The sequence below is a fragment of the Nymphaea colorata genome, chromosome 1 (assembly GCF_008831285.2).
Source record: "Nymphaea colorata isolate Beijing-Zhang1983 chromosome 1, ASM883128v2, whole genome shotgun sequence".
Lineage (NCBI taxonomy): Eukaryota > Viridiplantae > Streptophyta > Magnoliopsida > Nymphaeales > Nymphaeaceae > Nymphaea > Nymphaea colorata.
Genome location: NC_045138.2, coordinates 7641229 through 7668538, shown reverse-complemented (window position 1 = coordinate 7668538; position 27310 = coordinate 7641229). Strand labels below are relative to the sequence as shown.

The 27310-nt window shown below is 35.7% G+C and overlaps 1 non-coding gene across 1 annotated transcript; it reads left to right on the top strand.

Moving 5' to 3' along the window:
- Positions 1 to 9344: 9344 nt before the first annotated feature.
- LOC116246526 (small nucleolar RNA Z247) lies at positions 9345 to 9476 on the top strand. The gene has a single exon (XR_004170711.1). It is a non-coding gene; the product is annotated as a small nucleolar RNA Z247 (small nucleolar RNA).
- Positions 9477 to 27310: the final 17834 nt, after the last annotated feature.

Here is a 27310-nt window from a genome sequence, read left to right as displayed (position 1 = left end):
GAGGGTAATTCTAGCGAGAAAAGGATTTGACTTCGAATATGTTCAAAGTCATTTTCAAGACTAGCAAGAAGTTGAAAGGCTTCCTCATGTTCTCTAAACCTTCTTGATGGGGCATTATCCGGGTAAGCCATGGTAGATATGTCATATTCATCCTATAGGCATTTCATTTTACCATAATCAGCAATGCAAAGAGCCTCTTTCTTTAGACTATGGATTTGGGGCAAGACAAGATTTTAAGTGGTTTGGTCATCCAGACCTACATCCATGAGAGACAACTCCATGCCTCGTGTGATTTTTCTTTAGTAGTATGCACAAAAGTTACTCATAATAAAAGGTTGCAGTCCCATTGAGGAACACACAGAGCATAAGCTCTTTACAAGGCAATGCACTCCATCAAAAAAATGTCTTTACGTCAGCATGTAAGCTTTCAAAGAGGAACAAGATCTCCAACGTTCAATAAATCAATGGGTGGGAAATAAAATACAATCTCTAACATAAAAGCTGTCCGAAGAAGGGCCAAAGCTCCCCCCTTCTTTCCCCTGGGTCTATGACTGCTATGGGACCTAGGTAGACCCGTGATACACCCGTCAACTAGAGTGTCACATTACCATTGTTTGCAGTCTAAAGGAGTAGTGCCTAAGAATCGAACTGATGATCATGCTCTTATTAACCCATCAGCCCAACCAGCTACCCTATGCCCCTCGAGGCAAGTTAGTTATTGAACTTGAAGTAAGCTTTTTGACATAAACTCAAGTTGCTGTTAGAGGTTTTCAAAATGGTGTTGGTGGGACTCCTCAAGATTAGACTAAACGAACAATGTGCAATTCAAGGTATTCCTGCTAACCTTGTGTTTGCTACTGCATTCAATGCTCACTCATTTTCTCCAGATCTGAACTTGCCTAATCGTTTCCAAGACATCTATAGTTGCTGAACACAGATATGGTAGTATGGATGTGGTGGGAATACTAACAATATAATTTTTATTATAAGATAACGTGTTTATTATTGGTATTATAATAAGTTTTCGATTGATAAAGCGACCCGATGTAAAAAAAGTTTGTTGGCATGAATATAGTGCTCTTCAATAATTTGAGATTAACCACTTGAAAAGTTCATCGTATTAGGGCCTAGAATCATGCTAATTTTTTATGGTTTCAATCATCTTTAAATGACCGAAAAGGCTGTTTTCTTGTCTAATGTGTACGGTTTTTGCTTTTCAAAATTCTTTAATTTGCTGCACCCAGCTTCTTTCCTGGTCCTCCTCTTCCTTGCGACCATCTCATGCTCCGCCACAGCTTCTTCCTACGTGCCGCCTCTTCCAGGGTTCCGGCAGGATGTCCTTGATGCGAGGACGTCCCTTGTGTTCATCGACGAGGCCAAGTTTGCTGTCCTCGAGTCCAACGTCGCCGGTTTGGTGTTTGAGAGTGTGCTGCAGGGGCAGGAATGGGTCTCTGTGATACTCGGAAATACGAGTCGCCAGTTTTTGATGGAGGCCAAAAACGCCACCAATTTTTACAAGGTTTACGAGGGCGTTGTTACTTTTGACCTGTATAAGAACGGGACGAACATCCTGCGGTCTTTTGAGGCCGCGTTTGATTAGAAAAAGAGAGAGAGAGAATTCAGTACTGGCTAGTTTTAACCCAAGTGTGTATGTTTACTTGCAGTATTTTCTGCTGCTGGTTTTGTATGTTTGCTTGAATAGGTGCTACAATAAATCAATGATGAGGTTGATAAGGTTTGGTTGTAATTATAGTCACAAATATAGTTTTCAATATAGTCACAAATGTAGTTTTCATGTTCTAAGGAAAGGTCTTTTCACCGGTATAATATAGTGAGCTTGAAAAAGAAAATAAGAAAATAAAAAATTATACGGTAAATTTCTAAACATTTAAAAAAATCCTAAAAATTAGAATCAAATAACATAAGTGAGAAACTAATAAGGCAACATAAGAAAATAAGTAGATAAGCAATAAATAAAAATTAGAAAGTAGAAACCAGCAGTCTAACATTAAAAACGTGAAAAAGCCTCTAAAATGAAAAAAGCACTAGAAAAATGAGAAAAGGCGTGTTTTTTTAAATTTGGCGATTTTTTCCAGAACACGGTTTTGCTGTTTTCTGTCTAACTTATTTTTCATGTTTTAACGCGTGTTTTTTCAAAAAAAAAAAAGAGTTCTTTGTGACTATGGTTGTAATTAAAAATTAATTTAATGAATTAGCAATGTGAATGCTACATTAATATAAATTTGGATCTTGAAATTGAAAATTATATCCCTTTTTTTATTAATTATTTAGTGTTGTCGTTTGATTGAGTAGACCCTACTTAAGCCAATTTTTGGATTAAGCAACAAGCTGCAATTAGACAGAACTCTATCAGACTATCTACGGATGCTCTTTGGGGTTCATACCCATAACCTCCGTCAACTTTAAGGCACTGTCATCACTCCAAATTTTTTAAAAAATACATATTTCATTTGCACCCAAACGAAATTCTCAGTCATTTCATTTGAATTTAATTTTTAGACAATAAATCCAACTTTAGACGTAAGATTCAAATCCAAAATCCAACGCTCGAAGTAAATTAGATCCAAAATCCAAGTCTAGATCCAAATCAAGAATTTCAAACTCAAAATCCAAAGCTGAGATCAAAACAACAAAATTTGATGGTATTGCCAGGCCCGCATGCATGGGCCCTCCATTTGTTTTATGTTTCGTTCTCACGCCAAGATGTGTTTTTGAGCTTAAATCACATGCTAGAATGTGTCGGTGACTATCAAACCCAATTCAGATTTAACATGAGCCCAAAATCACTCAAAAACAGTTTGCCCCATTTGTAACAAAAACAGTTTTTACCCCTTTCAAATACACATTTAAAAATATGGTTTTTTGTGCTTTTTTACTTTATTTTATTTTATTTTATTTTATGAACCGACCCCTTGGAAGCCAAGGAGGCGAAATCTGCCCCTTATTGGTCCAAATGAGACAATAAGGGAGCCATCTCGCCCCCCCCTCTCATTAGGGTGCTGGCACGTGTCTCACGACGCGAGTGACGCCCGACTTGCGAGCGATGATGCGCTCTGACCGCGCGTATGGCGCAACTATGTGCGACAAGTGCGCAGTTGTGCAGGCCCTCTTTCTAGCAAAAAACCGCCCCTTGGCCCCCCAACGGGCGGTTTTACTCTTGTTGGGTGGGCATTAGCCATGTCCACACCCCAAAGAAGTATTTATAGATCTAAGGGACAATCTCACTTGGTCAAAACCTATTTAAAAAATTTAAATAATTCAAAAATACTTGAAATTCACCTGAAAATATTGATAAATTAAAAAAATCAAATTTTTAATTTTGGCTTCAAAATTCCTCATAAATAACCCCACAATCTTTTCTTTTTGGCATGAGCTAATCCTTGTGAATCTCTATTGCTTTCTCACTTGAATATTTAGAGTTTTCTTTTCATCCAATGCAACCCTAGGATCATCTAAAGAAGAAGACTCATTTAAAAAATTCCTCTTCTCGTTTTTTTTTTATATTTTCATTTCCTCTTGCTACCTCCTATTGGCCGTGCAAGAGAGCTTTAAAGACTTCCTATCTGGAGTCGAGAGCTACTCTTGAGTGCACCGAGAATATGAACAAGGTGAAATAAATCCCATTTCTTCATTTATTTATGAAATATGCTTGTTATATTGCTTGATTCATTCTCAATGTTCGAAATAACATTCATGCATGATAGATTAATCTTTCTTAATTAGTGGGTAAATGAACAGTAAGAATGAGTATTTGAGGTTAAGATTTCTTCATTATTATGTTGATTTTGAGGTTGAGATTTGTCCAACTCAAGAAAGCCCTTCACAAATATGTTCACAAATATGTACATGTGAAAATACATCTTCATGATATTTTCAGGTTTAGTTTATCTCTTAATCATGATTAGGAATCCCAATGAGTGTTTTATCACATTACTCTCCATTTCCTATGTATTTGATTTTCTTTCATACCCAATTGTGGGAGAAATTAGATTTTCTTGAAATAAATGAAATAATTATGATTTTATGTTTACATATAAAAAATATTTGGAATAATGTTTTTCCAAAAGATTTTCAAAAGCAATAACTCTCTCTGATGATGCCTTAGAAACTTAGTTTAGGCTCTTGCATGAGTCCAAGTTCCTTTCCAGCCTATATATATATATATGTATACATGTACATGACTATCTCTTTTTGTCATTCTCTTTATTATTTAGCAAGTTGTTGTATACATACAAATATAAATGAATATATATGTATGTTCCACTTGTTCTCTCTCTCTCTCTCTTTCTAAAATCTTCTTCTCACTCCCCATTAGAGTTAATACTTTCTTTTCATGAGTTTTCATATGCTTATGCATATGTGTGTGTGTATATATATATATATATATATACATAAAAGAATAAGTATCTCTCCCCTTTTTATAAATTTTTTATTTTGTGATTTTCAAAATTTCTTCCTCTTTCTCTTCTCCCAATTCCTCTCATATTAAAATCTTTTCTCCTTTTCATTTTTTTGAATATTTTTCTTCCAAGAACTAAGGTTTTAACTTTTCTTAACTTTTCATTTGCCTACTTCACCAAAACCCAAACTCAAATAATGACCCAATAGTGGAATCATGTTTTGACGGTCTACAATTTCATTCTATTTAATTTTTTTTCTCTTTTCATACAAATAATTATGACAATTATATAAATAAAAATAGAAAACTGCGATGTATGTGATGGTAAAAATGCTTTTAGATGAATGTCATGGTAAGAGTGAGTGATTTGCTTCTAATCATGTAGGGTCAATGTATTCATACCTCCATATTCACTTAAAATCACGAATGATCACAAACACATTTATAAAAGAACTTAAGTAAGATGAGATAGAGCTCTAGCTAAGTAGTAACCGAATTAAAGTAAAATTTTAAGTCTACTTAAATTCTTAAGAGAACATTAAATTAGCTTCAAAAAGTTATCTTCAAAGATTTCTAAATGATATTTGTAAAGATTTTTCAATTCAAAGTTGCCCTAATAAAAATGTTTTACACTGAGATTATTCAAAACTTTCTCAAAAATTTTAAAGATCAAATCTTCAATATTTTTTCAAATACCACACTGCATTTAGAATGAAAAGATGTTTAAGTAAAAATGGAATGCATCAAGAATAAACATAGCCCTTTAATTGGTTACCCTTGGTAAATGCACCGGGAACGGTCAATCCTCGTACTGACGGGCGAGTCCTTTTCTATCTCATTTCAAAGAAAATATATATTTTTTTTAAGCACTCCAAAAACCAAAATAAAGATTTTTGAGGAACAACCTATTATATTTCAAGAATATGGCAAATTGGCACTACAACAAGGGAGATTTTTAGTAACACATTGTTTTCATTGCTAAATATTCTTAAAATATGTGTTACAAGCTCTAACGCTAAATCGATTAGTAACAAAAATGTTATTTGTTACTAATGATTAATTATTAGTAATAAATATTTTTTGTTATTAATTACCTACAACAGCAAAAACTTAGATTGCAAATTAGCAGTTTGCAGTAGAAGTTATGTTTGGTTTAGTAACGAAAGTAGATGGTAATCCTATAGAAACTTAGTGAATGATCCACAATTAGCTCAAGTTATAGTCCATCTACTCAACAACGTAGACTTTATCCCTGTAGATTACAGCAAAGAACAAATTAATATATGCCACATAATTGCATAAATTTTGTGCAACTTAAATGGAAGAACCAATTCTAAGCTAGGCTATTTCTCAAAATTCTCACAATATGTACAATCATATGTTTATGTAATTAAAAGCAAAGAAACTCAATGGACCATGTAAAATCCAATTTAGACATCAAAACACAATCCAAGTTTTGAACTACAAAATCATGATGATTAGATTGAAAAGACTTGAGGAACACTACAAAAAAGTGACATATTACTGATGGTAAGAAAAGCAACCGGTAGTGATGAGGAAATTCTGTCGACGGATGATGAAAATTGTCAATAAATCAGGCTTTTCATGGACAGAAGAAATCTCGTCATAAATATTCTGCTTTTACTGATGAGAGGAGATATCTGTCAGTATTGTTGCAGCTTGTTACTGATGAGTTGTCGAATGACTGTCAGTATTCTAAAAAATTATACTGACGGTTCGTTATCTTCCTCAGTATTGATCGAGTATTGATGTCATTATTATTGACGTTCTTGTACAGTTGTCAGTATTCATCTAACCAATAATGACAATCTGCACAAACCGTCAGTGTTACCTAACAATGTATCGATGACCTGTCGCCACCATTAGTGTTACGCACCAAGTATCAACGGCCTATACTCTCGTTAGTCTTAAGCAAAGATATACCATCAGTTTGTCGTCCTATCAGTAAATGTTAACCCTTATTTTCCTCTCGCGGAATCCCCTTTATGCTTGTTCTTCTTCCTTTTCTGCATTTCTCATTCACCACCGGTACTGCCGACGACACAGCTACCCACTGGCAACAGACCAGCCCACGGACGACCAAGCTGTCCACCAGCGACAGACATGCCCATCAGCATTACTTCTGGTCACTTGCTGTCAATAGATCCCCTTTCCCCTTTTCTGATTTTCTCAACATCAAGCTTGATAGGTCCATAGTTTTTTTGCTTCGGTTCTTGCTTTGATTGTTGGAATCCTCAGTTCCAGTACTCCCTTTATTAGTGAGTGTTCCGAAGCCTAATTTTTCTGGTTTTCTTCACCTTATGTATGTGCTCCTGCTCGCTTCTTGGTAGTGCTTCTCCTCCTTGTGCAGCTTTCCTTCTGGCCTCGCATGAAGTAGGTCTAGGCTTTCGTGTTCTCGTACAGGTAATTAAAAGCACCACAGTTGTGAAAATTACTCAATCTCTACCTCCCCGACCCAGCTTTAAAGTTTACCCTGGTCTTTTCAGAATCTTACAGTTGTATTGCGTGAACTTTGAATCAATTGAAATGCTCCAAACTACAAACCCAATCTTTAATTATTAGCACTCTTTCGGAGGGTGTGGAGTGAATACCTCATTAGTATCAAACTCCAATCTAGACATGGTGAAGTTCCACATCAGATAAAAATCAATCAGAAAACTGGATCTCCTGTTCTTTCCCAAGACTGAATGTGTAGCCTATGCCTTCACACTGTGATCAAATGGTAGAGCAAGTCCAAACTGAAGAACCATGTATGCGTCGAGAGCCAAGTCTAGTGATGAGAATATTGAGTTTACGCTGTTGTTTGAGAATCAACAAAATTTTAAATAGAGTAACTTGATGTCCACTGACTACCTCATTCCATCAAGATGTGATTAACCTAGATCAAGTTGAATATCCCGCCAGATCAAATGCCAACCCTCGCTTTCTTTTCCCATTTTTTTTCACTTGCTAACAAGGAAAAGCCACCATTCTGGTTTTGATGCCCCCATTGGTAAGCCAATATCTAGCTGCCAAGCTATGGGAATTTCAAATTCTGTGAAAACTGCATATAACTGGAAAGAATATGCATAACTTGTTTCCATGATAGGTTGTCATGCTTATAAACTGCAATTAATGTCTTTCTAGTGTTGTACTGTAGGTACATAACACATGCAATTTTAAATTTTCCTAAATGTGTAATAGGATTTGTAAATATACAAGAAATTTCAGATCGAGATATCATCACTCAGGATTTTAGCAAATGGTGGAGAATAACAATGTCAAGGGAAAGATTTGAATAACATTAATAAGGAGATATCAGAAATGTATATTAATAAGTAGTAGCTCAGTGACCTTAATTTAAAGTGAAATGCAGTTATCAATTGCAGTTATACCTTAAGACTTGTGAGATCGTTTCTACTTTTGTCCCAATTACAAAAAGGGGTGGGAAGGAGTGGCAACAAAAACAATTTTTTGTATATAGTCTCATAAGGTTATATTCTTTTCTTTCTTTTTCAGATAAATGAAGTAACTGTAGCAGTAGTTGGTTGAGCTACATCAACACCAAAAAAGAAAAAAAATTAGGATCTTTGGCTGCCAACAAAGTAGTAGAAAATAAAGAAATAGTTTCTCCTTTTCCCCCTGACACCAAATTTTTGTAGAAAGAAACTTATCAATACACTTTTTCCAACTTCTCATAGTTTGGTTGTGTGTGTGACTGTGATACTTATACTGACGACTTGTTATCCTATACTGACACTTTCTGCCCATCAATAAAGTTTTTTTTTTTTGTAGTGCAAGTTAAATATTTTGTTTTTATGTGCAGTGCAACTAAGGAAAAATTGTGCAAATATATATACATGTGGCTGGATTCATCTCATCCTAACTTGGGATCAGTCTGAAGTTGTTGTCCCCATTCTTTCCTCTTCTACTCTATTTGTTTCACTTTTTTTCCTCTCACTTGTCTTGAGTGATAAAAGTGTAGCTGGTCAGGTAGTCAGTCTGGCAGGCTTGCAAACAATAAGTGATTCAATTATTCCTCTAGGCATGCACTATTCCCCTGGGCTTTATGGAGAGAGAGAGAGAGAGAGAGAGAGAGAGAGAGAGAGAGAGAGAGAACCATGCAACTCTCTGATGCAATGAGAGAGAGAGATGTTTCAATGCCTTACAAAGTGGGTGTGTGGATGACATCTACCTCCAACTCAATTTTGTAAACTAGGTTTTATGAAAACCAAGTTTTTTAATGAGTTTTAGAAACTTTTTTTTTTTTTTTTTTGGATGACACATCCAAAACCTGGTATTTGAATAACCTAAAGAGGACTAGGTTTTTTACTCTCTTCCATAAAACCAGGTTTTGTGAATATTGGGTTTTCTTAAAACACAGTTTTGATGGCATCCAAACACACCAAAAACCTGGTTTTGAAGTGTCACCCTAGACGTACCATATATGGTTTGAGAGATTCTCTTGCTCAGTTGCTATTTGTTTTGCTGAATGTTTTACCCATAGTATTCATCCATTTATTAATATGTGTTTCTGATCTTCCTCCTCTATTGTGGTGATTGGTTTGATTGTCTTCTGCTTCAGTCATGGCCAACCTAGGAACTCAAACTCCTTTAGCTGAATTAGCTACTATTCTTTCAACCCTTCTCTACGTCCTAATTCAAAGTCTAGTCTATAGTACTTTTTGTTGATTAAACTCACATGTGACAATTCTAGGAATCTCAATTTCTTAACTTGTACTCACATAATTTATTTGTTGATGCAACTAGTCAAATTATTGTGGTGATCATCATTCAGACCCGCTCGATGAAAACAATTGCAGGATTTGAAAAAGGTGGATCATAAATGAGTGATTACTTTAAGCATGACAAATTACTTTAAGCATGACAAACTTTTATTCTACAAAGTTGTGATTGCTGAAAACCAATAGATGTTGATTATCTAGTGATGCATATCATACATGGTCTCCCAAATGATTATATTCCTTATAAAACTGCCATTAACACTAGAGTTGAGCTTGTTTCTCTTAATGAAATTTATGGATTATTCTTGATCCAAGAGTCCTGTACTGAGCATGCAAATGAGAAAAGTGATGATCGTCCCCTTACCTACATAAAAATATCGTGTAAAACCAGAAAGATTCATGTCAGCACAAGTACTACAGTAAAGGGAAAAAAGATCTGATTATCAGGGCAAAGGCAAGAGATGGTCAAGCAATAATAAAACCGAAAACTTCAAGCAAGTGGCAAATTGGATTGTGTGTCAAATCTATGAAAAACCTGTTCATGCAATGTAGTAGTGTCATCAAATGCCTTTCTTCTTCAGGAGTTAGAATCAGTGCTTCAAGTAATTTCTATGTCCTATTCTCTTTGAGAATCAAATAAATAAAATTGTTACCCTGGTTTGGGCCCCTCCCATCACATTAACAATAGTTTGAGTTTTCTGGTATGAACATAGGTTTGTTGGACTTCTTTTCTTTGGTGTTGCATTACATGAGCTCTTAAAAACAAACTAAGTGAACAATGAGCTATTTAAGGCAGGTCTACTAATCTTGGGTTTGTTCAGTGCCTTATTTTCCTAAAATCTAAACACATATGTAGTAGTTGGACATAGAATGTTGTAAGGATGTTGTGGGGATACTTGTCATTAATTTGTGTTTGTTCATGCAGAAAACTAGAATATCATCCTAAAATGAAGAGTTCAAGCTTGAATTGTAACAAAAGTAGTACCAATGTTTTGTAGACAAATTGAAGAACAAATTTTTGCATCCTTTTTTGGCCTTAGCAAAGTTGTAAGAACTTGATATGAAAGGATTGTGTGATTGTGAATAGACCTATCTAAATATGGTGCTACCATTTGAAGCCATTACGAATTGTTGTTTCCTATCATTTTTGCTGCATAAATCCGCATGTGTTTTAGTGCCCTCACCTTGAAGCATGTTTCCATAAGCATTGATGTCATATCTTTGATAGGTAGATCCGAACTAAAAAAATTGGGATGGATCGAACTCAATGTTACATACCAGATTCGTACATAGGGACTCTTTTCTTCTTTAATTACTTTTAAATAAATGAAGGAAATCAGCAACACTGTGTGAAATAGATTTATGGCCAGTATTAATACTCATCATAGAAGTTTACAAGATGATAATTTGAGCAATGAGGTTATGATCTACAATGAGGACCTCTCTATGTGTCTCTTATCAGTTGCAGTTCTCTTATTTCTAATGGTTCACAAGTACCTATTTCCAAGTGTTTATGTGTTCCACACTTAAAGAAAGATTACTTTCATTCAATTAGCTAACTCAAGATTTATCATATGGTTCTAAATCTTTTGTTTTGCATTGGAACACTTAAAGAAAGATTACTTTCATTCAATTAGCTAACTCAAGATTTATCATATGGTTCTAAATCTTTTGTTTTGCATTGTGTTATAGAGTACAAAGAGTGGACTTGGTCATAATTAAAGGGGACAAAAAATGTTGATTCTATTACTTTGGTGACACCCATTCTTCTTAAGCTTTTCTCCAATTGGCTAAAAGTGAGGGTTTGGGGATCGGTGCATGCTCTGTTGGGCCATTATCTCTAGATTGATTGACATCTTCTACATGAAATAATATAATGAATGGCTCTAAATTGAGAATTTGATAGAGTATCTCCATCTTCAGCAAGGTTTGAGGTCTTCCACTGAATATACCAAAGAATGCTATCGTTGAAAGTGCAGATTGTAGAGAGCATGAGAAGAAGATACAAGGTATATTTTGGGTTCACATCTTGCACTTTCTAATGAGTTTAACTCGACTATATAAGACACTTTAGATCAAGCTAATAGTTAAGTAATGAATATAAAGGAAACCTTGAAAAGAAAATAGGAATACTAAGTACACATGGGAAGATGTCTAAATATTCTAGGTCTACTTCTCCAACTAGTGGAGATAGGACCACAAAGCCTTTTCTACCTTAATATGTCCCAAACTAGTGGACATAGGACCACAAAGCCTCGTCTACCCCAATATGCCCCAACTTTTCCAGCCAAAAGTGGACAATTAGGTCAGGCCTATAATACTAGATTTAAAACCTATCAAGTGGATCAATCTATTCATTACTTTGAATGCTGAGAAAATGGTCATTAGTTTAGGTTTTAATTGTCCTATCCATATTAAATAGGCTCACCTACTAGATGCTTTCAAACCACCTCAAGTTTAGAACAAAGTCAAGCCAACTATGGTAAGAGTCAACTAAAGAGAGGTTTGATGAGGAAAATGTCATCCACTATAATGGTGATGATTTGACTCTCACAACTCCTCTAAAATGCAATATATTATACATTTTTGGATTAGTAAATAAGTTTTGAGTGACCTAGTTCTTCTACATGACTACTTATCTTCTCCTTCTTGAGTCAAGTTCCAGCTGGGGCAGTTCGAGCTCAACTTGACTCAGAAAACTTGAGCTCGAGCCCGTCAATGCTCAACAATATGGCATTGAATTTGAGCTCAACTCATTTAACTTGTTCCTATTAATCTTGTCTTTTTCTTAACTTGTTCAACTCATTTAACTCAGTTAGTTGTTACTAGTTTAACTATTCTTACATTATATTTCAGCATTCATTATGTAGTTGAGCTGAGATGAGTTTAAAGTAGTCGAGTTCTTATAACTCGAACTTTACTCGTTTAACATTTCGAGTATATATTTGAACTCGAGCATGATTCATTTATAAATGAGTGGAGATCAAGAAGGCTCGACCCATTGTGCAGCCCTAAGTAGACACACCTTGTTGATGCTTTCAAAGAGCCCAAGTCAAGAATAAAGTGAAACCGACTATGTAAAAAATCAACTGAGGAGAGCTTTGTTGAGGAAAATGTTATCTATTATAATGGTGATGATGTGAAACCCACATCTTCTCTAAATGCACTAACTTATATATTTTCAGGTCAGTCAATAGATTTGAGTGACCTAGTTCTTGTACATGACCACTTGCCTTCTCTTGAGTTGAGCTGAAACTCGAGCTCGAGCTCGAGCTCAGATTGAAATCAAGTTGAGCTACATAGAACATGCTCGAGCTTGACTTGACAATATGGTGTTCGAGCTTGAGCTTGAGCTTGAATCGTTTAACTTGTTTTTGTTAAGTTTGTCTCAGTTCTTTTAACTCGTTTAACTCATTCAACTCATTTAGTTACTACTCGTGAAACTATTCTCACATTATATTTTTAGTGTTCATTATGTAATCAGGCATAGGCAAGTTTAAACGAGTCAAGTTCTTACAACTCGAACTCAACTCGTTTAACATTTTTAGCATATGTTTGAATTTGAGTTCGACTTGTTCATAAATGAGTTGAGCTCAAGTTGGCTCGATTCACATGTGCAGCCCCAAGTAGGCCAAACTACATGTACACACACACACACACACACTCTCACTCTCTCTCTCTCTCTCTCTCTCTCACACACACACACACACATATATATATATATATAGAGAGAGAGAGAGAAAGAGAGAAAGACAGAACAATCCCAGCCTAAGATTTTTTCTAAATCAGTGATTGGGAGATAATAAAGAAAAAAATGTGGGAAAAATTGTCCCACCACCTTTTACTCAATGTTTTTTTTTTTAGTTATTGTTCTGTAAAAGATCAATGACTAAGACGATTTCTCATCGACATATGTGAAGGGAGAACGAACCAGAATGGAAATAAAGCGTTTCTCGTCCTCTGGATGGCCTCCAGTCATCGTCTTCTTCTTATAAAGGAATCTCCTATATACGGTGGAGATAATCTTAGCAACAGTTCAAGGGAACGAGATAATCCCCAATGAGTCCAAATGCTGGCGAGCAAATATTCAACAGAGGGCTCTGATCGTATTTATACTGTGTGCCGGATTCGTTTTTCCATGAGGCATAATTTCAAAGATCAGGCGTTCATGACGTGTAGCTTTAACAGAGGATTCGTAGAGTTCACATTGGATAAGATTGACATAGAAAGAAAGCGCTCACGCCTTGTATTCTTGTTGACTCCAAAAAAATAAGTTTGCTTTCAATCACCTTCCCATTGACCAGTGTGGCCCATAGATCTATTATCAATAGTTGCCAGACAATAGAACTTGGAAAGGTCATTACTACTTTTTGTTTGGGTTTCTCCATCATGGTATTCATCTTCCAACGTGGTTAGGTGCACACCCTCCTGCATGCACAAAAGCATGTAACCATTAAAATACTCATGTTAAGTAAAAAGGAGGGATTTTTGGAAAGATAACAAGGGAATTCTAAAAGTATTAAAAAATTAAAATGTACATATTTTTCATAAAAAAATTTTTAAATGTCCCCCACCTGCCTTCTGTTTTTTTTTTTGGTAGTTTCTGAGTGCATATTTGTTGTGTACACGGAGGTGTGCACTCAATGCAATCTCGTTGATCTTCACAAGATAAGCAATAGTTGTGCTATAAGAACATCATACCCTAGCAGGATTCCTGAAAGGAAAAACCTATTGGACAATAACAACCATTCATATGAAATAGATGGATGATTGAGATAAAATACTCATCACCTTTTTCTCTTTGCCTTTTTCTTAATTGTCTATTATATTGGATTGGACAGCTGGTCACTATTCAGTTTTCTTTTTTATATATATATATATATATATATATATATATATATATATATATATATATATATATATATAAAGAATGGATGGGATATGACAAGGGATTCATCCAATTTTCCAGCGAAGTGGTACAGGTGTTCCCACAAATTTTTTTAGTTGACCAACAAACGGTTTTGCAGCCATAGATTTGCGCTTGTCATCTGTGAAGCCCTTGGAATTTGAAAGCACAACATGATCAAAACGTCGTGGTCCTCTAAGAGTACAACGCACCCTTCTTAACTGCCTCTATATAATGTCCAACACCTCAACCGACCGGCGACAGCAAAGAAGCCACAAATTGCCTTTGCCAAGTAGCTAGAAGACATCAACTGAAGAGATCAACCATGGGCATGCACCCAGCTTGTATCCAGGTGGCTCTTCTCTTTCTCTTCCTTGGGAGCATCTCATACACGGCCATGGCTGCCTTTGTGCCGTCTTCTCCGGGACACTGGTAGGATGTCACCGACGCAAGCAGTCCCTTGAGTTCAACAAGGAAGCCGAGTTTGCTGTCGGCAAAGTCACTGGCTTGGTGTTTGTGAGGGTGTTGGAGGGGCAGATCTGGGCTTCTCATCTACTTGGAGCAGAGACTCGCTGGTTTCTGATCGAGGCCAGGAGCGTCATCAGCTTTTATTACAAGGTCTACGAGGGCGTCGTCACCCACATCATGGATAGGAACGGGACAAATATCCTGCAGTCCTTCGAGGCTGTGTTTGGTTATAACACACAGAGAGAGAGAGAGAGCGAGAGAGAGAGAGAGAGAGAGAGAGAGAGAGAGAGAGAGAGATGAGAATGTATATCAAAATTTAGGGACAAGAAGTCCCCTAGATACCAAAATTGGGGAGAAGAAGTCCTCTAGTTATATTAACAAACCGCAAAATAGAAGCAAAAGAGGAAATGTACAATACAACTCACAAAAACCGAAATAAAAGGGGTGGGAAGAGAGTGGAAGGACAGAACGACACCATCACCTAGCCTTAAAAGGAGGACGACGCCGCAGCCGAATGACAAAATGAACATCTCCCTGCACAAGACGAGCCACATACTCCGGCGAAGAGAAGGTGCCTCTAAAGACCCTGTGGTTGCGCTCCTCTCAAATGCGCTACCAAGCTGAAATGAGTCACAACCTCCAAACACGGTCCTAGGAAACAACCAAGTTGGGGGAAGGACAGAAGATGAAAAGAAGACGAATGGAAGGTGGGTCTGAAAGATTATTAACAACGAAAGGCCAGACAAAAGCAAAGACACTAAAGAAGAAAAGACAAAAGGTAAAAAGGTGGACCCGAGACTGGAATAAGTGCTGCCACAAATCAATAATGAAGCCGATCAGGTCTGACTAATATTGTAAAAATCCCATGATCTACAAGAATGTCAATGTTGCATTAATATGAGTTTCTCTCTAATGTCCTTTGCATGTTTTTTATGATGTTGAAAATCTTGCTTTTCTGCTTTTGATTCATTAGTTAATTAATGTTATCATTTGGCTCATTAGATCTCCAATAAGTAGCCGAACTCTTTTTTTATAATATCCAAGCCAAGGTTGATGGTATTCCATCACTTTCCCACCATTTTTATTTGAGTTGACCCATTGCACCCAATCTTGATGACGCTGGTTAACATCTTTCATGTTCAAGTAGATCAAAAGTTGTAATATTTAGGTCTTGAAGTGTTTGTTTTAAGATAATCCCAAGTGGTTTTGCCTATCAGCTGAAATAAAGTACGAAATAATCCTCCTGGGCGCAATTTCTCTATATGAGAATATAAGGAGTATGTGTCAGATCCTTCAAGTGTTAGATCCTTAATTCATAAACAATCTCCACCATGCATTGAAAGTATTCTAAAGCCAATTAATTGTTGAAGGTTGTGCCTCCTACTTTTCTTGGGTGAGTAACAAGAGAACCGCAGTCCCCACCCTTTTCTTCAACTCCCCATAATATCATATGTTGGTTTTGAGTGCCTTAAGGTGGTGCCCTTAGTACTTTGACTTGTATATTGATGCACTTCTTTTGTAGCATAGGAAGTTGATGCTTCATGAGCTTAAAACTGAAACTAGCTTCTTAGTTTTGTTGATCAGCTCAAAAAACAAATGAATTGACAGCTGGAACGTAGAACAAAGACAAAGAAGTACTTTTGTCGAGGGTTTGGAAGTAACCAAGAGAGCAGGAGAGCATGCCTGCAAAATGGCAAAAATTCTCCATCCTTTTTACTGTCATTTGTTAATGTCAGTACTTTTTTTATGAGAGAAAATTGTGTGCACCTTGCGCATGGTACAGTAAAAAAGGGAAGGACATTATGGTAATTTGTTAAAAATATTTTCTATAGTCTTTTTACTTTTTCATTTCTATTTTTGTCTTTTTACAATTTTTTTTTTAAAGTGTAAACTAAGGGTATTTTAGTTGAGTATGTGATTAAAAGCATAGAAACTCATCTGACCATGTAAAGTCCAATTTAGACATGGAAAGATAATCCAAGTTTTGAACAACAAAATCATGATGATTATGATTGAAAAGGCTTGAGCAACACTACGAAAAAGTGACATATTATTGATGGTAAGGAAAGCAACCGGTAGTAATGAGGAAATTCTATCGATGGATGAAACAAAAGAAATTCTCATAATAAATATTCAGTTTTTTTACTGATGAGGGGGAAATATCTGTTAGTATTGTTGCAGTTTATTACCGATGAGTTGTCGAACGACTGTCAGTATTCTAAAAAATTATATTGACGAACGACTTTCGGTATCACAGATGGTTTCAGCTGCCATCAGTATTGATGTCATTATTACTGATGTTCTCGGTCAGTTGTCAGTATTCATCTAACCAATAATGACAGTCTTCAGTCAGTCTTAAGTAAAGATATACCGTTAGTTTGTCGTCCCGTCAGTAAGTATTAACCCTTATTTTTCTCTCGCTGAATCCCCTTCAGCTGCCCACCAACAGATCTGCCCACCAACAGATCTGCCCACCACAACCAAGCTGTCCACCAGCAACCGACCTGCCTATCAGCATCACTTCTGGTCACTTGCTCTCGGACTGAGGCAACTCAAGAATTTCGCAAAAGCACAATAGATCCCCTTTTCCCTTTTTCTGATTTCTCAACATCAAAAGGTTCATAGTTTTTTTTCCTCTTTCGCTTCGGCTCTTGCTTTGATTGTTGGAATCCTCAGTTCCAGTACTTCCTTTATTAGTGAGGGTTCCGAAGCCTGATTTTTCTGGCTTTCTTTGCCTTATGTATGTGCTCCTTCTCGCTTCTTGGTATTGCTTCTCCTCCTTGTGCAGCTTTCCTTCTGGCCTAGCATGAAGCAGCTCTAGGCTTTCGTGTTCTCCTACAGGTAATTAAAAGCACCACAGTTATGAAAATTAATCAATCTCTACCTCCCCCACCCAGCTTTAAAGTTTACCCTGGTCTTTTCAGAATCTTACAGTTGTATTGCGTGAACTTTGAATCAATTGAAATGCTCCAAACTACAGACCCAATCTTTAATTATCAGCACTCTTTCGGAGGGTGTATAGTGAATACCTGAAGTTCCACATCAGATAAAAATCAATCAGAAAACTGGATCTCCTGTTCTTTCCCAAGACTGAATGTGTAGCCTATGCATTCACACTGTGATCAAATGGTAGAGCAAGTCCAAACTGAAGAACCATGTATGCGTCGAGAGCCAAGTCTAGTGATGAGAATATTGAGTTTATGCTGTTGTTTGAGAATCAACAAAATTTGAAATAGAGTAACTTGAGGTGCACATTCCATCAAGCTGTTGAAAAATAGAGTTGCCGACAACATATATTTCTATAGTGTATAAGTATGTATATGTTACTTTATGATTGAAGATTCATGAGAAGGCATATGTTAATAACATCTATTTCATATATTAGTTAACCATGTTTTTGGACTATCTTACACAATGATGAGAGTTAACCATAGATAAAATGTGATTAACCTTGATTAAGTTGAATATCCAGCCAGATCAAATGCAAACCTTCACGTTCTTTTCCCATTTTTTTTCCCTTGCTAACAAGGAAAAGCCACCATTCTGGTTTTGATGCCCCACATTAATAAGCCAATATCTAGCTGCCAAGCTATGGGAATTTCAAATTCTGTGAAAACTGCATATGACTGGAAAGAATATGCATAACCTGTTTCCATGATATATTGTCATGCTTATAAACTGCAATTCATGTCTTTCCAAATGTTGTACTGTAGGTACATAACACATGCAATTTTAAATTTTCTTGAATGTGTAATAGGTTCTCCAAATATTCAAGAAATTTTAGAATGAGATATTTTCTCAGGATTTCAGCATTAATTATCAACGGTGGTGAATAACGATATCAAGGGAAAGACTTGAATAACATTAATAAAGAAATATCAGAAATGTATATTAATAAGTAGTAGCACAGTGACCTTAATTTAAAGTGAAATGCAGTTATACCTTAAGACTTGTGTGTTTGTTTCTACTTTTGTCTCAATTACAAAAAGGGGTGAGAAGAAGTGGCAACAAAAGCAGTTTTTTGTATAAAGTCTCATGAGGTTATATTCTTTATTTCTTTTTTGGATAACTGAAGTCACTGTAGCAGTTGTTAGTTGAGCTTCTGTAATCACCCCAAATTTTTTCAAAAAGAATACACTATTTTATTAAAAACACAAAACCCAATTTTTAGATCTAAATTGGTCCAAAGCCACAGTCCAAATCCAAATTAGATCAAAAACCCGAACTTCAAATCTAAATCAAGCATTTGAGACCTATTTGCCCTTCCTTTTGACAAAAAGGCATCCTTTTAGAGGGTGATTTTTGTCTTTTTTCGTAAACAAGACCTATTTGCCCTTTCTTTTGACAAAAAAACCTCCTTTTAGAGGGTGATTTTAGTTTTTTACAAAAAAAATTTAAACTTAGGGTTTTGGCTCCAAAATCTTCTATAAATACTCTCCACTTCCTCCTCTCTTGGGCAAGAGTGGCCCTTGGGAGAAACCCTAGAGTATTCTCACTTGAAGACTTAGGGTTTCTCTTGAGCTCTCTCTCTCTTCCTTTTCCTCTTTCCATTTTTCTTCAACTTGGAGCTAGCTACAACTCTCCAAGGGAGCACCAAAGATCCCTTGAGGACTCATCTTCATCATCTTGGAGCTTCATTCAAGGTGAGTTCAAGTTTATTTCAAGCATGATTGTTCATTTTCCCAAAATCATTTTCTCATTTAGATGTATGTAATCTTTATCCCTCTCATTTCTCTCATATTTTCTTTCCTCTCTTCTTCCTCTCCCAATGGCCAAAAGAGATAGTTCTCAACTCTATTTTAGAGCCAAGAGGCTATGCTCAAGTACACCGGGAGCATGAGAAGATGAGATGATCTTTCATTTCCATGCTTAAGTTATGTTATCTCATTTCTTGAATACATTCTTGTTGTTCTTTTGCTTTCTTTATTTTTTTTTCCTTTTCATTTCCCCATGGCCATAAGAGATAACTCTCAACTCTATTTGAGAGCCAAGAGGTTATGCTCAAGTACACCGGGAACATGAGAAGATGAGATAATATTTCATTTCATTGTTGAATCATGTTCTATTTCTTTCATTGAATATTGTTTATATATTATTCATGCGTAGTTGCTTGATTTTCCATTCATATTTTGCTTCTCTCGTTTTCTCTCTTCCTCACTTTCCCATGGCCATAGGAGATAGCTCTCACTCTCTAGAGTCAAGAGGCTATGCTCGAGTGCACCAAAAACATGACTAGATGAGATTCCATTCCATAGTTGAAACATGCTCTCTTTCTTTTCTTAAATATTGTTTTGATATTATTCATTCATGATATTATCTTTCTATTTACATACCATTGAACGGTGAGAATGAGAGTATGGCTTAGGGCTCTTTATTTTCATATTAATTTTTGAGGTTGGGGTTTATCCAACTCGGGAAGAACCTTCATGAATTTGTACATGTTAAAGTGCATTTTCATATCGTTTCGCATTAGTTTCTTTTTAATCATCCAATTAGAAACCCTAATGAGCACCCTATCCTGTGGTTTGAGCTTCTTTCATACCCAACGGTGGAAGAAATATATTTCCTTGCAACCAATAGAATAACAATATTTTATGTTTATATAAGTCATATTTTCAAAAACATTTTTGAAAGAAACCTTCTAATATGGCCTTGGAGACTTAGCTTAGGCTCTTGCATGAGTTCAAGCTCCCTTCCAGCCTATATCAAAATTTGAAGTCGGCTATTTTCAATTCATTCCTTGATTTTCATATTCATGAAAACGTATGCGTATATACATGTTATATATGTATGCATACACATGAATATCTTTCTTTGTTGTTTCTCTTTCTATGTTTTAACATACTTTTACAAACTCTCGTATACATATATATAAATATATATATGTACGTGTATTCCATTTTAAAATCTCTATTTCTCTTTCTAAAATGATCTTTTCTTCTCTACTTGATATAAACATCATTTTCATAAGCTTTCATATATGTATACAAATACATATCTTTCTTTTTCAAAACATGTGATTTTATGATTTTCAAGATCTTTTTCTTTCTCTATATCCCTCTTGGGATGTAGTCCTTCATATTTTCCATTCTTTCAATATCTTACCATTTAAGATTTTAATTTTTCATTTGCCGACTTCATCAAGACCACAAACCAAGTAATGACCCAATATTGGATTCATGCAAGATGGTTTACAACCCCAATCCATTTTCAAAAACATTTCCTTCATATATATGATATTTACAAAAACAAAAATCTTAGATGTACGATGTGGTATGAATGCATTTAGATGAATGTTATGGTAGGAATGAATGATTTTCCCTTACAATCATATATGATCAATGCATCCATTCATTTTCACTCACTTAATGTCACATATGATCACAAACACATCTCTAAAAGAACTTAAGCAAGATGAGATGGAGCTCTAACTTGGTGATAACCGAATTAGAGAAAAATCTCAAACCTACTTAAAGTCTTAAGAAAACACTAAAATGACTTCAAAATGATTTCCCAAGCTTCCCAAATGATGTTTATAAAGATTTCTCAACTCTAGTTTTCCTCAAAATGTTTCACATTCTCAAACAATTCTTCAAGAAACATTTTCAAAAGTTTGAACATCGAACTTCCAACGTTCTTCTACACCGCATATAGAAAGGAAGTTTAAGCCAAAAGGAAATGCATCAGTGATAAACATAGTCCTTGGATTGATTACCCTTGGTAAAGGAGCCGGGAAGGATCGATCCTCGTACCGACGGGCGAGTCCATTTCTTTCTTATTTTCAAAACAAAACTCATTTTTCTAGAGCACTCCAAAACCAAAAAATTTTGGGGATGCGAACAGCTTCATTAACACCAAAAAAGAAAAAACTTGGGATCCTTGGCTGCCAACAAAGTCGCATAAGATAAAGAAACAATTTCTCCTTTCCCCTTGACACCAAATTTTTGTAGAAAGCAACTTATCAATGCACCTCTTCGAACTTCTCATAGTTTGGATGTGTGTGTGTGTGTGTGAAGTACTTTACAGCAGCCTAAATCATTTGTATGGATTATCATTTGTATGGATTTACACTACATGTAGTCTTCAATCCCAAAATACATGTAGTAGTCTATGACATTTAAGTATGTTGTCGTTTGCTACTTCTACTATATTGTGATGATCTTGAATGCTATTGTTATTATTAATTTAAATTAGTTTGTTTATTATATGATATCTTCATCTCAGTTATATTGATGTCGGTATTTCCCGTCAGTCAAAGTTTCAGTGACAGTCTGTACATTGACGGATCGCTACATCCATCAGTGATACTTATACTGACGGCTTGTTATCCTATACTGACACTTTCTGCCATCAATAAAGTTTATTTTTTTGTAGTGCAAGTTACATATATTTTTTATGTGTAGTGCAACTAAGGAAAAATTGTGCAAATATATATACATATGTGGCTGGATTCATTTGATCCTAACTTGGGATCGGTCTGAAGTTGTTGTCCCCATTCTCTCCCCTTCTACTCTATTTATTTCGTTTTTTCTCCTCTCACCTATCTTGAGTGGGAAAGTGTAGCTGGTCAGGTGGTTAGGTTGGAAGGCTTGCAAACAATAGGCCATTCAATTATTCCTCTAGGCATGCACTATTTCCTTGGGCTTTACAAAGGGGGAGAGAGAGAGAGAGAGAGAACCATGCAACTCTCTGATGCAATGAGAGAGAGAGAGAGAGAGAGACAAAGATGTTTCAATGCCTTGATTTTTCACTTAGGGGGCATGTGGATGACACCCACCTCTAACCTAGTTTTGTAAACTAGGTTTTATGAAAACCAAGGTTTTTAGTGTTTTTGAAACTTTGTTTTTTTTTTTTTTTTTTGGGATGACACATCCAAAACCTGGTTTTTGAATAACCTAAAGGGGACTAAGTTTTTTACTTTCTTTTACAAAACCAGGTTTTCTCAATACTGAGTTTTCTTCAAACGCAGTTTTGATGGCATCCAAATACACTAAAAACCTAGTTTCGAAGTGCCACCCTAGTTGTACCATATATGGTATGAGAGATTCTCTTGCTCAGTTGTTGTTTGTTTTGCTTATTGTTTTAAAATTACCCACTAGTATTCATCCATTTATTAATACGTATTGCTGATCTTCCTAATCTATTGTGGTGATTGATTTGATTCTCTTCTGCTTCAGTCATGGCCAACCTACGAACTCAAACACCTTTAGTTGAATTAGCTGTTATTCTTCCAACCTTTTCTCTAGGACCTAATTCGAAGTCTAGTCTATAGTATTTTTTTTATTAAACTCACATGTGACAATTCTAAGAATCTCATCTTCTTAACTTGTACTAACATAATTTATTTTTTGATTGAGCTTGTCAAATTATTGTTGTGATCATCATTCGATATATGGAAGGCATCGGAAGAGGCTAATGCTGCTCAGACCTGATCGATAAAAACAGTAGCAGGATTTGAAAAAGGGGGATCAAAATATGAATGATTACTTTAAGCATGACAAACTTTTATTCCACAAAGTTGTGATTGCTGAGAAACAATAGATGTTGATTATCTTACGATGCATATCATACATATTCTCCCAAATGATTATATTCCTTATAGAACTGCTATTATCACTATTGTTAGGCTGGTTTATCTTAATGAAATTTATGGGTTACTCTTGATCCTAGAGTCCCGTTTTGAGCATGAAAATGAGAAAACTGATGATTGTCCCCTTACCTACATCAAATATTGTGTAAAACCAGAAAGATTCATGTCAGCACAAGTAATACAAGCAAGTGGCAGAGGCAAGAAATGGTCAAGCAAGAAAAAAAAGGTCTAATTATTAAGGCAAAGGCAATAAATGGTCAAGCACTAATAAAAACAAAAACTTCAAGAAAGTGGCAAATTGGATTGTGTGTCAAGTCTATGACAAACTTGTTCATGAAGTGCAGTAATGTCGTCAAATGCCTTTCTTCTTCAGGAGTTAGAATCAGTGCTTCAAGTAATTTCTATGTCCTATTCTCTTTGAGAATCAAATAAATAAAATTGTTACCCCGGTTTGGGCCCCTCCCATCACATTAACAATAGTTTGAGTTTTCTGGTATGAACATAGGTTTGTTGGACTTCTTTTCTTTGGTGTTGCATTACATGAGCTCTTAAAAACAAACTAAGTGAACAATGAGCTATTTAAGGCAGGTCTACTAATCTTGGGTTTGTTCAGTGCCTTATTTTCCTAAAATCTAAACACATATGTAGTAGTTGGACATAGAATGTTGTAAGGATGTTGTGGGGATACTTGTCATTAATTTGTGTTTGTTCATGCAGAAAACTAGAATATCATCCTGAAATGAAGAGCTTGAATTGTAACAAAGGTAGTTCCAATGTTTTGTAGACAAATTGAAGAACAAATTTTTGCATCCTTTTTTGGCCTTAGCAAAGTTCTAAGAACTTGATATGAAAGGATTGTGTGATTGTGAACAGACCTATCTAAATATGGTGCTACCATTTGAAGCCATTGATGAATTGTTATTTGCTACCATTTTTGCTGCATAAATATGCATGTTTTTTTAACGCCCTCACCTTGAAGCATGAACATTTTCATAAGCATTGATGTCATATCTTTGATAGATAGATCGAAACTAAAAAGTAGGGACAGATCAAACTCAATGTTACATACCAGATTGCCACATGGGGACTCTATTCTTCTCTAATTACTTTTATATAAATGAAGGAAACCAGCAACACTGTGTGAAATAGATTTATGGCCATTATTAATACTCATCATAAATGTTTCCAAGATGATAATGTGAGCAATGAGGTTATGATATACAATGGGGGCCTGTCTATGTGTCTCGTATTAGTTGCAGTTCTCTTATTTCTAATGGTTCACATGTACCCCTTTCCAAGGGTCTATGTGTTCCACACTTAAAGAAAGATTACTTTCATTCAATTAGCTAACCCAAGATTTATCATATGGTTGTAAATCTTTTGTTTTGCATTGTGTTATAGAGGACAAAGAGTGGACTTTGTCATAATTAAAGGGGATAAAAAGCATTGATTTTATTGCTTTGGTTGCACCCATTCTTAGTATACTTTTCTCCAATTGGCTCAAAGCAAGGGTTTGGGGATCAGTGCATGCTCTGTTGGGCCATTATCTCCAGGTTGGTAGACATATTCAACAAAATAATACAATGAACGCTTGTAGATTGAGAATTTTATAGAGTATGTCCATCTTCAGCAAATTGAGGTCTTTCATTGAATATGCCAAAGAATGCTGTTCATTATTATTGAAAGTGCAGGTTGTAGAGAGAGAGTGAGAAGAAGATACAAGGCATATTTCGGGTTCACATCTTGCTATTTTTAGTGAGTTTAACTCGACTATATAAGACACTTCAGATCAAGCTAATAGTTATGCAATGAATACAGAAGAAACCTTGAAAAGAAAATACGAATGCTAAGTACATAGGGGAAAGATGTCTAAATATTCTAGGTCTACTCCTCCAACTAGGGGAGACCGGACCACAAAGCCTTGTCTACTCTAATATGTCCCAAACTAGGAGAGATAGGACCACAAAGCCTTGTCTACCCCAATATGTCCCAACTTTTCCTGCCAAAAGTGAACGATTAAGTCAGGCCTATAATACTAGATTAAAACCTATCAAGTGGATCAATCTATTCCTTGCTTTGAATGTTGAGAAAATGGTCATTAGTTTAGCTGTTAATTGTCCTATACATACTAAGTAGGCCCACCTAGTAGATGCTTTCAAAGAACTCCAAGTCAACAACAAAGTCAAGCCGACTATGGTAAGAGTGAACTATGGAGAGCTTTGAAGAGAAAAATGTCATCCACTATAATGGTGATGATTTGACTCTCACTGTTCCTCTAAAGTGCATTATATTATATATTTTTGGATCAGTAAATAAGTTTTGAGTGACCTATTTCTTCTACATGACCACTTACCTTCTCCATCTTGAGTCAAGTTCCAGCTGGGGCAGTTCGAGCTCGACTTGACTCAAAAAACTTGAGCTCGAGCTTGAGCCAGACAATGCTCAACAATGCAGCATTGAGGTCAAGCTCAACACATTTAAATTGTTCCTATTAATCATGTCTTTTTCTTAACCTGTTTAACTCATTGAACTCGTTTAGTTGGTACTTGTTTAACTATTATTACATTATATTTAAGCATTCATTATGTAGTTGAGCTGAGACAAGTTTAAAGTAGTCGAGTTCTTATAACTCGAACTTTACTTGTTTAACATTTCGAGTATATATTTGAACTCGAGCATGATTCATTTATAAATGAGTGGAGATCAAGAAGGCTCGTCCCATTGTGCATCCCTAAGTAGACACACCTCGTTGATGCTTTCAAAGAGCCCAAGTCAAGAATAAAGTGAAACCGACTATGGAAAGAATCAAGTGAGGAGAGCTTTGTTGAGGAAAATGTTATCTATTATAATGGTGATGATGTGAAACCCACATCTTCTCTGAATGCACTAACTTTTATATTTTCAGGTTAGTCACTAGATTTGAGTGACCTAGTTCTTCTACATGACTACTTATCTTCTCTTGAGTTGAGCTTGAGCTGGAAGTTGAGCTTGAGCTCAGTTTGAACTTGAGTAGAGCTACATAGAACATCCTTGACCTTGACTCAACAATACAGTGTCGAGCTTGAGCTTGACTCATTTAACTTTTTTCGTTAAGTTTGTGTCCGTTTTTTTAACTTGTTTAACTCATTCAACTTATTTAGCTGCTACACGTGAAACTATTCTCATATTATATTTCAGTATTCATTATGTAATTAAGCATAGTCAAGTTTAAACAAGTCAAGTTCTTGAACTCAACTCGCTTAACATTTTTAGCATAAGCTTGAATTTAAGGTCGACTTGCTTATAAATGAGTTGAGTTCAAGTTGAGCTCAAGCTGGCTCAAGTCACATGTGCAGCCCCAAGTAGGCACACCTAGCAGATGTCTTCAATGAACCCCAAGTCAAGAACAAAGTCAAGCTAACTATGTAAAAAGACAACTGAGTGAAGCTCTAATGAGGAAAACATCGTCCATTATGATGGTGATCATTTGAATCCGACATCTCCTATAAAATGCATTATATTATACATTTTTGGGTTACGTAGTAAGTTTGAGTGATCTAATTCTTCTACATGACTACTTGTCTTCTCCATTCTGAGTCAAGCTCGAGCTCGAGCTCGAGTTCAAGCTCGGCAAGCTTAAGCTCAACTCAACTCAAAAAACTCAAGCTGGCTTGAACACAAGTCAAGCTCCATAGAACAGGCTTAAGCTTGACTCAACATTGAACAGGCTTAAGCTTGACTCAACAACATAGCATCGTGCTCAATCTCAACTCGTTTAACTCATTTTTGTTAAGGCTGTCTTTTCTAACTCATTTAACTCATTTAGTTGCTATAATTTAACTATTTTCTCATTATATTATAGTATTCATCATATAGTCAATAATAGTCAATTTTAAATGAGTCGAGTTCTTATAACTCGAAGTCAACTTGTTTAACATTTCAAGCATATATTTGAGTTCACACTCAACTTATTTGTAAATGAGTTGAGTTCAAAACGAGCTCGAGCTGGCTCGACTCATTGTGCAGCCCTAAGTAGGCACACCTAGCAGATGCTTTCAAAGAACCCCAATCATGAACTAAGTCAATATGACTATAGAAAGGGTCATCTAAGGAGAGCTTTGATGAGGAAAATGCTATCCATTATGATGGTGATGATTCAAATCCCACATCTCATTTATAATGCATTATATTATATATTTTCC